A 16246-nucleotide genomic window follows, 5' to 3' on the forward strand; every position below is an offset into this window, starting at 1 on the left:
GAATATGAAAATGAATATATGCATGCTCATGTATGATTGAAGCATTATGCTGTACACCAGAAATTTATACATTGTAAATTGACTATACTTCAATAAAAATATATGTGTATACAGAAAAAAAAAATCCCAGTCATACTGTTTTATATTGCCTACATGTTAAAATGATACTATTTTGGATATACTGGATTAAATAAAGTATATTATTAAAAATAATTACATAATCAAATAAACAGTGGATCTATATAATAAATATTAGCAATAAAAACAAATGAACTACGCAAAGCAAAATAAGCCAGATACAAATGATAACATACTATACAAATCCATTTCTATGACGTTTTAGAATTATAATACTGTAGGGATAGAAATAAAATTAGTGGTCTCAGGGGCTGGGTGGTGAGAGGGAGGTGAATAACAGCTAGTGTGCATGAAGGATCTGTTTGCAGTGATAGAAACATTGTATATATTGATCGGTATCTGACTAAAGGATTATATGTGTATTTGTCAAAACACATCCAAAGGTACTCCTAAAAAGACTGAATTTGTTCCTCAATCAAATACCTCAAGAACATGATATAACGACAAAAGGTCTCAAACTTACAATATCTCAATTATTTGAACTCTTTCCAAAGCTCAGACAAGAAGAGTCTTTATAGTATATTGCCCGAAGGATATTTTGTCTAATTTTTTCTGGATGACACATAGATATTTACATATCTAAACTAAGTTTTAAACTCTTCAATTAATCTCTTTCTCTGTTTTGCATTTCTGATAATTTAAAACACACTTTGATAAACTTCAAAAGAGGCATTCTATAAATATCATGGGTTCTATTCAGTAAATAATACGTTTGCATCCATGGTTGCTATATTAAACAATGCCCTCCTTATAAGGAATGTCTTCCTTCAGTACTACTCATTTTCCATGTGTCTAAAAACAGGTTTTGTGCTTAAGGGTGTATCGAGTACAAAGGGCAAGTAATGCTTCTTAAAAATATGTATAGTTTAGAAAGGAAGAATTAACACTCTTCTTGATCCCAGATAATATAAATATGTATGTGGAAATTCATAAGTGTTCTAGATGATGTTTTTCAACAATGGAGACAACAGGATTTCCTCAACTACAGTAGCTTTCCCATGCTTGCTACTCTTAGTCAAGAGGAAAAGTCTTTTTCACTCCTTCCATTGAAATCTGATGGGCTTTTACTGCTGCTTCCATGAACGCAATTCAATAAAATGAGTAGAATGCAATCAAAGTGATGCTTTTGATTTTTCTGAAGCTAAATCTTTTAAAAGTAACATGCCTTCCACATTGCTCTCTCTTGTTATGCTAGTGCTTTGAACCTAGCCACCGTGGGAGAGAGTTCAGCCACATTTAGAACAACCATGTGTCTCACTAATGTCTTTAGCTAAGATCTCAACGGCCAAAATGGATCAACCAAAAATTAGACGTGTGTAAGCAAGACTTAAGATGATTCTAGTGACTAGCATTTAAGTCACCCCAGATAATACTGAGAGGAACAGCAACAACCTACCATGCCCTTCAAAAACTGTAGACATACAAGCGAATTTTGACACTGTTTAACCAGAACACACAAAAAAATCTACAAGAAAGGTATTGAATCAAACAGGTAAATTTAATAATTTCACTAGATTCAAACGGAACATTAAAAATATTGGTTGCATTTTTCATGTTACTTTTATCTTGCTGCTTTTTTGAATTTTTCCCTAGTTTTGGTTTTTAACAGTATAATTATAATGTGTCTTGGTTGGGATCTCTTTCAGCTTATCCTGCTTGGAGTTCACTGAACTTCTTGGCTGTATAGATTCATATATTTCATCAATTTGAGAAGTATTTTGCCATTCTTTCTTTCTTTTTTCTTCTTTGATGGTATCAATTAGGTCTTTTAGGCTCTAGTCTTTTTTCTTCATTCTTTGTTCTTTATGAATCTCAGATTGGTCATTTCAATGGCTCTGTCACCAAATTCATTCTTTCTTTTGCTTGCTTAAATCTGCTGTTCAATCTCACTAATGAATTTTATATTCCAGACATTGTACTTTTCAGTTCCAGAATTTCTATTTAGTTTCTTTTTTAGAATTTCTCTTTCTTGGCATTCTCTACCTGTTCAGGCATTATTGTTTTGATTGCCTATCATTATTTGTTCATGCTTTCCTTCAGCTCTTTGAGCATATTTAAGACAGCTAATTTAAAGTCTTCTTCTTATCTGCCCAATGTCTGGACATCCTCAGGAAATTTTTGTTCTGTTGAATTTTGACTTTTTTTGGTAAATGAGCTATACTTCTGTTTCTTTGTACAATTTGTAATTTTTTGTTGTTGAGAATCGGACATTTTGAGTGCTATGTGTGGTAAGTGTGGAATTCAAATTATTCTCCTTCCCTAGGAATTGATGATACTCTTGGTGGAAGCATTTTGTCATCCATTTGTTTAGTGAGTTTTCAAACTAGTTTTGCAAGAACTATATTCCTTGTTGTGTATGAGCACTGAAGTCTGTTCCATTATCTCCACAGTCAGCCAGTGACCTGACCAATTCCTTAAATGTCTGGTATCGATAATAAAAGTGAAAAAGAAAAAAGTGATCCTCTCTCTTTAAATACTTTAACAGATGCCTTTCAGGAAAGTCACTGACGCCTGAAGGAGTTGAAACAATGAACAGACTGTGTACCACCAGGTTGATCAAAATATACAAACATAATCCAGAATATAAAGGCCTTATTTCCCAGCTTATCACTAGCAGGCCACACCAAAATGTGGAACAGCATCTCCGCAGCTACCTACGTGGGGCTGGGAGAGTGGGTGTGTGATGGTAGCTGTAATGGGAAATACCATAATTCAGTGGAATATTCCAGCCTCTTTCCTCATCAAACTCTTCCGTGGAGACCAAAATTCAACTATACTCTAGAGTTCTGGAATAGTTAATTTGATATATCATGCCATTTCAATACTTATTTTTGATGAACAGATTGATTCCTGGAGCTTCTTACTTCACTAGAAGGGCCTAGGAGAGAGAGTATAATCTATCATCCTCTTTTTTTTAAAACATACCTTAGAGCCCCTGGTTCAGAAATACACATACTTTGTATGCCAGATTCCAGAAGGAGGCAACCAAAATACAGTTTTCTCAGTTGTTAAGCTGTATTATATTTTTGCTTAGTGATAGAAGCAAAGCTTGTACAAATATAAAGTAATGAATTGTAATGATAATTATAAACACATACTGATGTCAGTGGTTATCTTTGGTTTAAGGAAATTGCACATGCTTGGGAAACACAAGCTGCATTTTTAATAGGCTATTTATTAAAGACAAAGATACTGTTATATGATATTTAATTTAAAATTTTAAAGGATTTCTCAGGCACAGTTTCAGGTAGGCTTAGTTCTTACTTTCTCTTCTGTATGTCTATATCATAGATACACCACTTGCCATACTTCACTACTCCTCTACAGGATCAGGCTGAAGCTATCCTCTGAGATCATTCCATTGTTCAACTTACTCATTTTGCTTTCCTCCTATTACCACCACCTACTGTTTTTCAGTGATATCACATCCTTAAGAAGTCATTTGAGGGAATCTGACATAAAAACACTGAAAATGGTTTAGAAAGTGAACATTAAGATTTTCTATTTTGATCAGTAGTTATCCAGATGACAACAGGAACCACATTTTTGATGGTTAAGTAGAATGATGTTAGTTCCAGCACACTGTACTACAAATGATAAGACCTTAAGTGTGGTTAATTGGGATGTGAAGTAAGTAGTAGGAATGTTATTGATTTACACTCTTAGCATTTGAGGGATGTGAAGCATGCTAATCATAGGAACTGTGGAATTGAGTGGATGTGGGAAGAACAATGTTGTGTTGAGGAAAATGACAGGTTCAACTAAACCATTATCCAAATTAAATGTGATAATCAGAAGACCTATATTTTCTGTTTCCAGAAGGCAGACTGCGTGAAGACCAGTTCTGGGATTTGATTGTAAAAAGAGAAGAACTTCTGAAAGGTTAAAATCACAATTCACATGTTGGAAAAAATTCTACACTAAAGTTAGAGCCCCATTAGGAAAAAAGTATGACCCTGAGTTTTGGGTTGTGGATATATCTTTTTGGTGTAAGATAGTGGGTCTGCTCAAAAGACTACTAATTTTTACATAATAAAAAAAATCATGTTAGGAGAAGCAGAAGGGTCATGTCAGCTGCCCCAAAGAAAAGTCAAAATCTTTCATTCATTTTCCATATCATAGCCAGTTCTAGACACAAAACACACTAATTAAAGAAGAGGTCAAATCCCTGGAGGAATCTGCAATGTCAAGGATAAGTTTAGCAACTGTTTCAGGTCTTCTCCAAACGACAATTTTTAGACTTCACATTGGTGCAATAGGGATTCTAAGATCTAGAGTCTGAGCTAACAGTGGACACTGTTAGAGTGGGGCATAGATTTTTTAAAAAATGGAATCCTGGTCCTGGATATCTTATAGTGGATCAAATAGGGGCATAAACACATGCAACATTAAATCTCTGTTTCTTAAAGGCATCACTGGATTTGAAATACCTAGCAGCTACCGACACCTTACACTGGCTCTTTATCTTATGGAGTAAGAGCTGTCATGGTGGCAAAAGCAAAGTGGAGGAACATGAACCAGCCTACTTGCAGCCACAGCAAACACATACAAATAGGAAATCAAGAAAAATACTGTGTCCTAGGAGGAGTAACAGAAATTAGATTAATGTAATTTTCTGATTATAGGATACAGAAATTATGGTCTCTCTTATTCTTCAGTTTATTTAACAATACAGGCACCTATGTTGAAATACAGTTATATCATGTTATTGCACATAAAAAAAATTGTGTTGTGGGTGCCTTCCTAGAACAAATCAACATAGACTCTAGTAAAGTAATTGGTGTGATACTGCTAATCTCGAAGATTTTTTCCCCAGTACCCTCACCAAGGAGAATCAAACCAGTGTGCATTCTCCTAGAACTGACAATTTTTTTTCCATTGTGCTGTTACTGCATGGCTATGTTAACTCTCTCACTTTCTGTCACAATAAAATCTGAACAGAATTTAATTGTCTAGGCATTTTGTTGAGTGTTATTAAACCATTATATTGATGACATTATGTTAATTAAAAATAGGAGCTTAGATGTATTTCATATAACATTTTTTTCGTAAGACACAATATAGATGACAGAAATAAACCCTACAAAAAATGCAGGATCCTGTTACATTGATAAAGTTTGTATTGATCTGGTGGTCTAGGGAATGGTAGTCTATTTCCTCCAAGGTAAGGACAACCATTGAAACACTAACTTTCTAACACTAAGAAAGTGTGCCTAAGATTATTTTTGGACACTTTGGGTGTTTTAGGAAGAATATAATAACATGGGAATCCATATTCTGCCTCATTTATTGGTGGAAGGTTACGCTTCTTTTAAATCTGTCCAAGAAAGGGTTCTGTAGCAGACACTGCTAGAGTGGCACTGCCACGTTAACTATATGATCTAGTAAATTCTGAAGCAAGAAAGGAAACTATAAGAGGATCACAGAGTCTACTATAGGGAACTGCACATCAAATGACAATGTGACCAGAGTTATCATAGGGCTGGCTACTATCATAGTGGTGCATCTGAGCTCTCACTGGCCCTAACAATTCCAAGGAGACTTCAGATGACCCAAATCCCACACCACCTACAACTGTTTCAGCTAATGTTCACCCTCAGTTTGCACTGATGGGAGTGTCTCTATAACTAGTTGAGAAAGTAGGAAAAAAAGTCTGGCTATTTTCCTAGTAAGTCAATTTTGTATGTTAGTACAAGCCCAAACTGGATTGTTACTATTCTACAGCTCCATTAAGGGACAACATCTAAAGACAGTAGTAAGAAAAAGTACTCTGAATACAGAAAACGTTAGTGGTCATCTACTTGGTAGAGAGGGCAGTGACATAAGAGCAGTGGTTAATGATTTGTTTTTGTTCAAGGACTTGCATAAAGTTGGAAGCACTTTTAAGAATCCTTCTTAATGTCCTTTAACAAATGATTGACGAGATCAAAGTTATTTTATAATATACACAATGTACCTACATTTTAGACAACTGTGAGCTATAACTTATATTGCATATATCCACTATGGGATGCAAATGAAACTACCCATTACAGAACTCTATCACATATCACACCCTTGCTCTGTTTCTTCACATTCCTTGTTTTGTTTCCTCTAGTCTTAAACTGTTTTCTCCTGGGAACAGTTCCTTAATGGTTCAACTACACTGGGGTCATCTTTTTGGAATATTTTCTAAAATCTGAGCTTAACATAATACCCACTAAAGAAAAAACTGCTGAATTAGACAATCACGAACTTAAGAACTTTGGTTTATAAGAAAAAATTACTGAAAGAATGAAAGGCAACAGGTTGGAAGAAGAAAATCACAACACATATATCAGACAAAAGACATTTGACAGAAAAAAATGAGAATGCATTGTACAAATGAACAATAAGACAAGGGACATTATAAAAAATAGACAACAGACTTGAAAAGATGCTAGAAAAATGCCACCAAAATGGCCAATTAAAATATGAAAAGGGAAAAGCAAATCAAAATCATATTGAGATATCACGTCAAACCTGTCAGAATGGCTATTGTGAAAAAGACAACAAATACCAAGTGTTGGTGAATTTGTGGAAAAAAGGGAACCATTGTGCACTGTTGGTGGGAATGTAATTTGGTACAACACTATGGAAAACAGTATGGAAGTTCATTAAAAAACTAAAAATAGAACTAGCATATGATCCAGCAATACCATTCCTGGGTATCTGAAGAAAACAGAAACACTAATTTGAAAAGACACATGCACTTCTATTTTCATTGCCTCACTATTTACAATACACAACATATGGAAGCAATTCAAATGCCCATTGATACATTAGTGGATAAAGAAGATGTAGTATATACATACACTGGAATATTACTCAGCCATAAGAAAAGAATGAAATCTTACCATTTGTGACAACATGGATAGACCTAGTGAGTATTATGCTAAGTGAAATAAGTCAGACAGAGAAATACCAATACCACTGATTTCACTAACGTAAAATTTAAAAAAGAAAACAAATGAGCAATATAACTAAACAGAAACAAAGTCACAGACACAGAATAAACAGGTGTTTGCCAGAGGGAAGAGGATGAGGAGGAAGTGAGAAATAGGTGAGGGAAAAATAAGAGGTACAAACTTTCAGTTACAAAATAAATGAGTCATGGCTATGAAATGTACTGTGTGGGGAATATAGTCAATAATATTGTAATATTTTTGTATGGTGGCAGATGGAAACTAGACTTATCACTGAGGTCATTTTAAAATGTATAGAAATATCAAACCACTATGTCATGCACTTGGAACTAACATGGGTTGCAGGTCAAACATACAGACTCACAGAATAAGACTGACAAAAAAAAAAAAAAAACTCAAAGAACAAACTCATGGAAAAAGATAAGATTTGTGGTCACCAGAGGTGAGGATGGAAGAAGGGATAAATGTGGTCAAAAGGTACAAACTTCCAGTTATAAGATATATAAGTCGAAGGGATATAACATACAACATAATTAACATAATTATAAGTGCTGTATGTTATATAATAAAGTTAAGAAAGTAAATCCTAAGAGTTCTCATAACAAGGAAAATATTTTTTCTTTTTTTTTAATTGATATGAGATGATGGATGTTCCCTAAAGTTATTGTGGTAATCATTTCACAGTACGTGTACATCAAATCACTAAGCTATAGAACTTAAACTTAGATAGTACTGTTTGTTAGTTATATCTCAGTAAAACTGGAAGAAAAAAACACAAAAAGGTACTCAGTATCTGCAGCATAATTCAAATAAATTTCACAATAAGATGCTACTGGATATTTACTATATTGCATTCTAAATGGAAAATTATGGAATATACCAAAGTTTTGCAAGAATATAGAAAATCATGAACTTTTATACTCTTCAAATAAAATCAGTACATCTATTTGGAAACTTGGCAATATTTACTAAAGCAATACAGAAGTTCTGAAATAAATGAAATTGAGTGAGCCAAAAATGTTCAATCAAGCAAATTTATCCCAAGAAAGATTACCATATTAATTTTGTAATGTGTTGAGTTCAAAGGGAGAACTAAGTTACTGATACTAACAGCACATAAGAAAAGAAAGAGCTATCGAATTTTAAATATTTTAAGGTACTAGGAAGGCATGTAGTAGAATATTAAGTTTTAAATCTTGTAAACTTAAATATAAATGGTAAACATTTCAAGAGAAATTATATAACTTTTATTCTTTCTGGTAGAGGAAATAAAAATAAAGCAAATCTTACAAAAAGTAAGTTCTCATTCAATCTCAAAGACAGCAATAACAGGAAAAAATTGGATAAACACAATACCTGTATAATATTGAGCCTATGTATATAAAAATCACAATACTATAAATGAAATAAACTCATAATTTAAAAGAGAGATAGAAACATTGTTTAAAATACAGATGGAATAGTTACAAAATATTAAAAGAAATCAGCACTAAATCAAGGAGGGCAATCAGGATGGCAGAGGAGGAGGACATGGACTTAACTTCTACCCCAAAACATATCAAAAATATATCTACGTGTGGGACAATTTTCACAGAAAACTAACTAGAAACTGGCAGAAGAACTCTTATACAACCAAAGCTGCAAGAAAGATCTCCATGTAACAACATAGGATGGAAAAAAAAAAATATGTAGTCAGGACCTATGCCCCTCGGAGGGATCGGTAAGAAACAGAAGATCTGTATGGACAGACCCTCACCCTCACCCTGGAGAGCAAGCAGGCTGAGCCACAATCTGGGAATCCCAGTTCTGGGGTCCTGTGTGGAGGAGACAATGCCACTGGCTTGCTGGGCAATCTGCTGGGACAGACAAAAGGGCTGAGAAGCCTAAACTCTACTCTTGAGGACAGTGCACACTCTAGTTTGCCAATAGTCAGGTGGAAATACCTTGCAATGGTGGCTGGCTGCCTCCTTACCACACCTCCCAATCTGAAGGGCAAACACCCCAGCCTCATTGGTACCTCATTACTTATAGATTATACTTATGATATATAAAAATCTACTTATAAAGTCTGTGGGAAAGAGTAAGATAAATTGTTTCAATGTTTAAATTAAAGAGTTTAGTATGCTAAAATAAAAATAAATTTAAAAGTAAATAAAGTATTCTGCTATGCCATAATTCTGGAAATTATAAGTACATTTTATATGTATATAATTAAGTGATTATAATAATTTATTAATAAGGAAATAACACATACATCTAATAGAATGATAAATGACTACAAGTGCAACATAAACAGATATTAAAGATTTGCATAGATGTTTTAACTTTTTGTTCTCAAATAACAATGCAAATTACTAAAGAATATTAAAGTAAGAAAACTCCTACAGATGTCTTTCACAAACTACAAATTTCAATTTGATTTCTGCTGGGCTGTGCATATTGAAGACAGATGCTATGGCTCACTACAGAATACCCCTCTATCGAAAACAAGATTGAATTATGGAAAATAAAATAACCTTGAAAAAGCCTTATGATAATCCCTAAATTGGAGAAGCATTAGTATACTTGGTAGTTTTTGCTTCATTGCTCTTGGCCAGCTGCCCCTGAAAAAGTACCACATGTGCACAGTTTTAGCAAACAGGGGGACATCACCCTAGTCAGCATCCACCTGGCTTGGTAGAACTTCTCTCCCCTGATGTGGCTGGTTCTGCCAAGGAGGCCAGGCATATCTACACTATATACCCGGCTTTCATTTCAGCAAGGACAAACAAAGATAAATACAAAAATCTGGCCTCAATCCTATTGCTTCTGCACACACCCAACAGTGACTGCAGAGCTTTCCAGGTCTATCTTCACAGGATTTGAGCTGTTATAAAATACACACACATCAAAATAGCCTATTGAGACTTTAAAATCTTAGCTTAGGATAATCTGGGCATTAAAGTAGCCAGAGGCACCAAGGCAAATCTGCCCAAGAGGTCTGTGGGAAAGTAACTTGCCTGGAGAGATGGAGAGATGCCTCCTTATTTAAGAAAAAAGAAACCTCTAAATAGACATTCTATTTATCTATCACCTATCAACCTATCTACCTACTTTATATATAGCATATTTGTAATAAATATATACACAGACATGTATATACATGTATATATAACCACCATTACAGTTATAGTTGTTACATATAAACACTTAGTTATCCCTGACATCATTATCATTGAGCCTATAGTTATACTTTGTTTTACAATATATGATGGAACATGAAACAACTCCAACAATGCAAATGTAACACACCTTTATCACACTCCTTCCAAAAGCTGAACTGAACTGACAGAAGATATAAACTAATTAACAATTCTGAAGAAGAAAAAAAATTCATCAATAGATCAGTTATTTGGGGTATTCCTAGAAAATAGGGATAGATTTCCAAAAGGCTAGAATAGAGGTTCCATAATTCAAGTTGTTAAAAAGGTAAGAGGGGATGTTTTTTCTCCAGTGGAATTTATGCAATTTTCCATGTTGCTTTATTTTTTAAAAAATACAAAAAGCTGGCATGGCCTTTCAGGCACTTAGGGTAATCATCATCATCAAATAATAAAGTTAATTATTTCCTAATGAACCTATGGCTAGCCTTGTTTTGGTCCTTCCCTTTTCCAATAAATAAACAATAGCTGTCAGAAGTGATGTGCAATTTAATAAAAGCATAAACAATTATTTTCTTAAAAAAAGTGAACATTGTCAGTTACAGATGTTGCCAGAGGAAACAACAGAGAAGAACCTCTATTAACTTACACTTGCTCAGTGAGGAAAATGAGATAACAGTAAAGTGGATCCAAGACAGAAGAAAGGAACAGCTTGCTCCCCAAACTCCAAGGGAAGACTATTAATTTACACAGATCCCCAAACCAGTCCTATTATTCTCAGAGAGAGGTAGTCGAAGAAAGGGACCTCTAGTGCTGTAGAGAAAACTCACCTATGTACCTGAATGGTTTAAACTTTGTGTATTGGAGTCAAATGGAGCAATTCAAAATTACTGATGCCTGGGGACTGTGATTTACCCTGTTTAGCAGGAAGCTTAATATTTCCTTTTCTACTTTTTTTTTTAATGCTCCCAGTGAGTTTAATTTGCAGCCAACTTTGACAAATGTTGGTCTACTGTTAGTATACCCAATTAGGATCATTTCAAATAAGACTAATAGAAAATGCAAAAATTAGGTTTAATGTTTCAAATAACAAGATGTTCCTAAGTAGAGGAGAGTTTGGTCAATTCAGTGGCTCCAGGGTATTTTCAAATACTGCCTACTTTTCCCCCTGCCATCTTTATGGTCAAAGAAGAGCTGCAGCTGCTACATTCTCACACACTAATGCTCAAAGGGAGAAAAAACTTCCTTCCTCTAAATTTTTCTTAAGGGTGATAAATTTTGAACTGGGTCACTTCTGAGCTTACTGATAACAAGAATAGACTTGTTGTAATTACCCGAACCTAACATATTTACTCAAGCCACATGGGACAATGGTAGACAGAAGTATTTGTGCACGGAAAACTGCTTTAAGAAAGCCTCCTAGCTTTTGTGTGTGTGTGTGTGTGTGTGTGTGTGTGTTTCCCCAAACCTTTACAGTTCTCTTTCCTACATGGTAAACTTTCTTTTGAAGGTTCATTAGTAACTCACATTTGAGGGTTTGTTTTTTTTTAAAGCATTATGTAGTTTGAAAAATGGAATTTTTGTTCCTGTTACAATGCATACAAATTTAATTTGTAAATAAACATAACTTTTTCTAGTTAATCATAGAATTTAACTGATGGAGTCTGAAATCCCAGGACATATATATTACTTGCTAACTGTTTTGCTCTTCCTCCATAACAAATGATATAGTTATTAAGCATGCTGTGAGCAACTATCATGATTTGGACAGAAAATGAAAAAATTAATGTGGCACAAACATTGTTTAGTTGAAAGTGGTTAGTTAAGAGTGATTCTGTCCTACGTATATATCAATAACTATTTTTGATTCCACCATATTTTCTTTGGCTTTGTTCTTCTCCATTTTTAGTTTCCAGATAAATCAATCCGGGGTGCATGGGAGGGGTTATGCATGAGGGTGTTTCAAAAAGATAAAAGCAGCAGTTTCATATCATTTTTCTTGATCAGTGTCCTAATTCTATCATTTAGCTTTTTGGCTCTCCATACAAAAGGGAAATATGTCCATCTTCCTGGCAGTACACAAATTAATCATGATTAAATTTTTTTGAATCACTGTTCTAGTTATTCACACTGTTGTATGCTTTTTCTTTGTTATTTTGTGTGTATATTTATCAGAAAGTAGTGTGCTTTATTATGGTATTTATTCATTCCCAACTAATTTTCTTTTTAATTTTAAGAGTAAGATACAGACAGATTACCATTTAAAGATTCAAAGTGTGCAGCACTGTAACAGAAAAACTTGTCAGCAAATACAAATGCAAATCTCACCTCTTCTCTCATCAGTTTGGTACTTACTGTGAATTTGTGTGCTTATCACTTTTTAACATATATGTTGTTATCTCATTAAATATTTACTTAATTATATGATTTGAATATCTTTTTATTTAAGAACATTGTTGTGTGACCGTCACCACCATCAATCAACAGAATTTTTTGTTTTCCCAAAGTGAAATTTTATACCCTTTAAACAATAACTCTCCATTACTACCCTCTCCACAGCTTCTGGCCAGCACCATTCTACTTTGACCATTTTAGGTGCCTGATCTAAGTGGAACCATACAGTATTTGTCCTTGGGCATCTGCTTTATTTTACTTAGCATAATGTCTTCAAGGTTCATATATATTGTAGCATATATCAGAATTTCATTCCTTTTTAGAGTGAAATGCATTCCATTGTACCATAGTTGGTATCCATTCATCCACTGATGAACACTTGGGTTGTTTGTCCTTAGGGCTATTGTGTATAATGCTGCTATGAACATGGGTACACAAACATCTGTTCTAGTCTCTGCTTTCAATTGATTTGGTTTACCCAGAAGCAGAACTACTGGACTGTATGAACATTCTATCTTTAATTTTTGAGTAACCACTACACTGTTCTCCACAGCAGCTACACCACTTTATATTCCTGCCAGCATTGTATACCACTGGTCCAGCAAGCACATTGGTCACCCCAAGCAAGAACCTCCCTGCAGAGTCTAGTTTACTCGCAGAACTGTGAGAAAAAAGAAAAAATGAAACAAACAAACAAAAATCCCAAATACATTGTTGCTTTAGGCCACTAAGAATTGTGTTGTCCTATTACAAAGCAGTAAGTAACAGAAATTAGTAACTAGTAACTAGAAGTTACGGATGACAGTACAACAAAACTTATATGTGACATTAGTTTTGGGATTGGGCAGTAAATAAGACCTGGGGACTTCGCAAGGAGACCATTAATGAAGTACTGAAGGACACTGACTACACCATTAGAGGTTGGAGGAAAAAGGGATCCATGTTATGCAGTGCCAGAACGTTTGACAACACTGCTACCTGTGGTAACGTAGAAAAGGGGATTTATGATGAACTGGAGGATTTGGTTTAGGGAATTTCAATGCAGAATGTTCAGAGTGTCAACTGATTTATTTTATTGTATATGATAAGGTACAGATTGATAAGGTACAGATTGAGAGAGATTTAGAAAAAAAAAAACAGTATAGGTCTCAAGCAGATTTTAGAGAAAATATAAAGTATCTAAGACTTGCTGGGTTCAAAAATAAAATCATTTTTCATACTGTTACTTCTAGCAGAAGCCGTACATACTAATAAATGAATTAAGGATAAAATAATGCCAAGAATATAGATTTCAGACATTTATTGAGAACTCAGATATTTATTGAGATCTCAGAATGGTTCAACAGCGTATTTCTTAGACCCAAGATAAGAGAACTTCTAGAAATATTGAAATAATTGTTTCACAGGACTTTGACTCTAAATACATGAAGCCTGGCTCAGAGGTATTTGAGGAAATGGCCTTTTTTTTTTCCAATCTAGTAAACACTTGTAAGATTTATAGATGTTAAGTTATTAAGAGGCTGGGGCACTTTTAGAAAAAAATTCAATTGAAATGCCACTTATCTTAGGTAACTATACATTTTAATTGTATTGTTTCATTAAGAGAACATCTGAAAATAAAGTTATACTTACTGTATTATTTATATAATAGTTATAATATAGTTCTAAATTTAAAAAATTATGTCAAGTAGAATTATAGAGATATTATTAGAATCAAGGAGGAAATAAAAGGTACTTCAGTACTAAAACTACTAAAGAAAATGCCATTTTTTACTTTTTTTTTAAACTTCTACTGTTATCATTTTTCCTTAGGAATAATTTAGTGAATCATATTCATCACAATCAGTACAGGGCTACTATATGTGATGGGTTTTCTAATTACAAATTTAAAATACTTGTTTATTTCAATAAAAGAAACTAATTTTTAGAACTTTAATTTTATTTAAAATTTTGATAAAATGAATCATAGATTTTGCTGTATTGCATGTATTACATATATATTTTTGAAGGGCTTGGTTCTAGAAAACCAACAATGTACTTTTTGTGTTTACTTTTCTTATTAACAGAATAACCAGATTTCACATCAACAAATATCATATGGGTGGTGAAAATGATTCAGCCTCTTTTTTTGTTTCAATGTTGTTTTCATCTATAGAAAGAATCTTTCATAGAGCTGAAATTATTGCATAAATTTGCTAAAAAGCAATCTTAATCACTTTCCAGACCTTGATTTCTATATTTGCATTTCCATGAATGTATATTAACTTATCTTTGTGTATAAAGGAACATATTTGTGGATTAACTTGATCAAATTTAAATGTTTGTGATATCCCAGTGAGCATGAAACCTAGTTACTTGGTTGCACCTGTTCACATAATTGATTTCTATATTCACAGGGATTTTGAAGCACTAAGTGCATGAGGAGTTATCATTAAAGCAGTTTCACAGGGCTCTGAATGTTGTGTTCCAATGATCCACAAACTCCAAAAGAATATGAAGGACAACTTAGCAGTTGCTCTGCATATCATGAATAGCTGTTAATTTTTTTCTCTGAGCCATGGAAATGAATCACTGTGTATTTGCATTAGAGCATTCACTGCCATTCAAGAATTATGTATTCTATCATGTGGAAGAAATGTTAGCTGAAGATTAAATATTCATATTATCTAGGAAACCTCTCATGCACTTGAATAAGTGACAGTTTGATAAACAAATGATATATATATGTATATTTTTTCTCAACCAGCTTTCACTTTTGTATTTATATAAGCATATTCATCTGGGCTGGGGCATGGGCAAAGACAACTTACCACAAATTATTCTAATAAACCACTGGATTGATGGCCATTACTCTCAAATACCAGATGGATAATTGCTTACAGGTGTTTCCATAAAGAATAACTCTATACATCAATAAAAAGATCAATTTCTCCTATTTAGCATTTCCTTAAATGTCTCAAAGTTAGTACTTAAGGGTTAATAAGTATTACCATAATAAAAGTTTCTAGATCCTCATACATATTCCAAATTAAGGGATTATCAAGGTTAAAAGTTTTTTTTGTCCCATCAGACTTCAAGACATTCGCTAGGCCAATATGCATTAATTTGTTAATCCTAAAAATGTTCAATTGTGTGCGTGTGAATAATGTTGTTTTCAGAGTTGTGTAAAATATGCTTTTGAAAATATTGCATTATCCATATTTCTCTAATGAGGACAAAATGCCCCTTTTATATTTTAATTTGTATAAAAATTATAGAAATACCACACCTAAAATCATTAGGTACAACTATTCAGCCTCCATCATTTGTTAGTGACAGGGAGTCATTAAAAAAAATTAGCATGACAGATCCACTTCAGGAAATTCTAAGTTTACTTTTTTTTGTTTGTTTGTTTTGCTGCAATGATGCCACTGTTGAAACTCCATTTTCTTCAAGTGGTCAGGATTTTTCCTCTTATTCTCTGACCATACAGAAGAATTCCTGGCTTAGGCCTAATCAGAATTTTTTACTTATTTTTCTGTTCACTGTTATGAAGTCTGAAACTATGACTTAAGCTTACTTGCCAAATAAGGGGTAGACTTGGGGTGAAAAAGGAGGTTGATAAGATTATTTAGATTGCACATATAGACC

This window comes from Camelus dromedarius, chromosome 1 (genome assembly GCF_036321535.1).
Source record: "Camelus dromedarius isolate mCamDro1 chromosome 1, mCamDro1.pat, whole genome shotgun sequence".
Classification (NCBI taxonomy): domain Eukaryota; kingdom Metazoa; phylum Chordata; class Mammalia; order Artiodactyla; family Camelidae; genus Camelus; species Camelus dromedarius.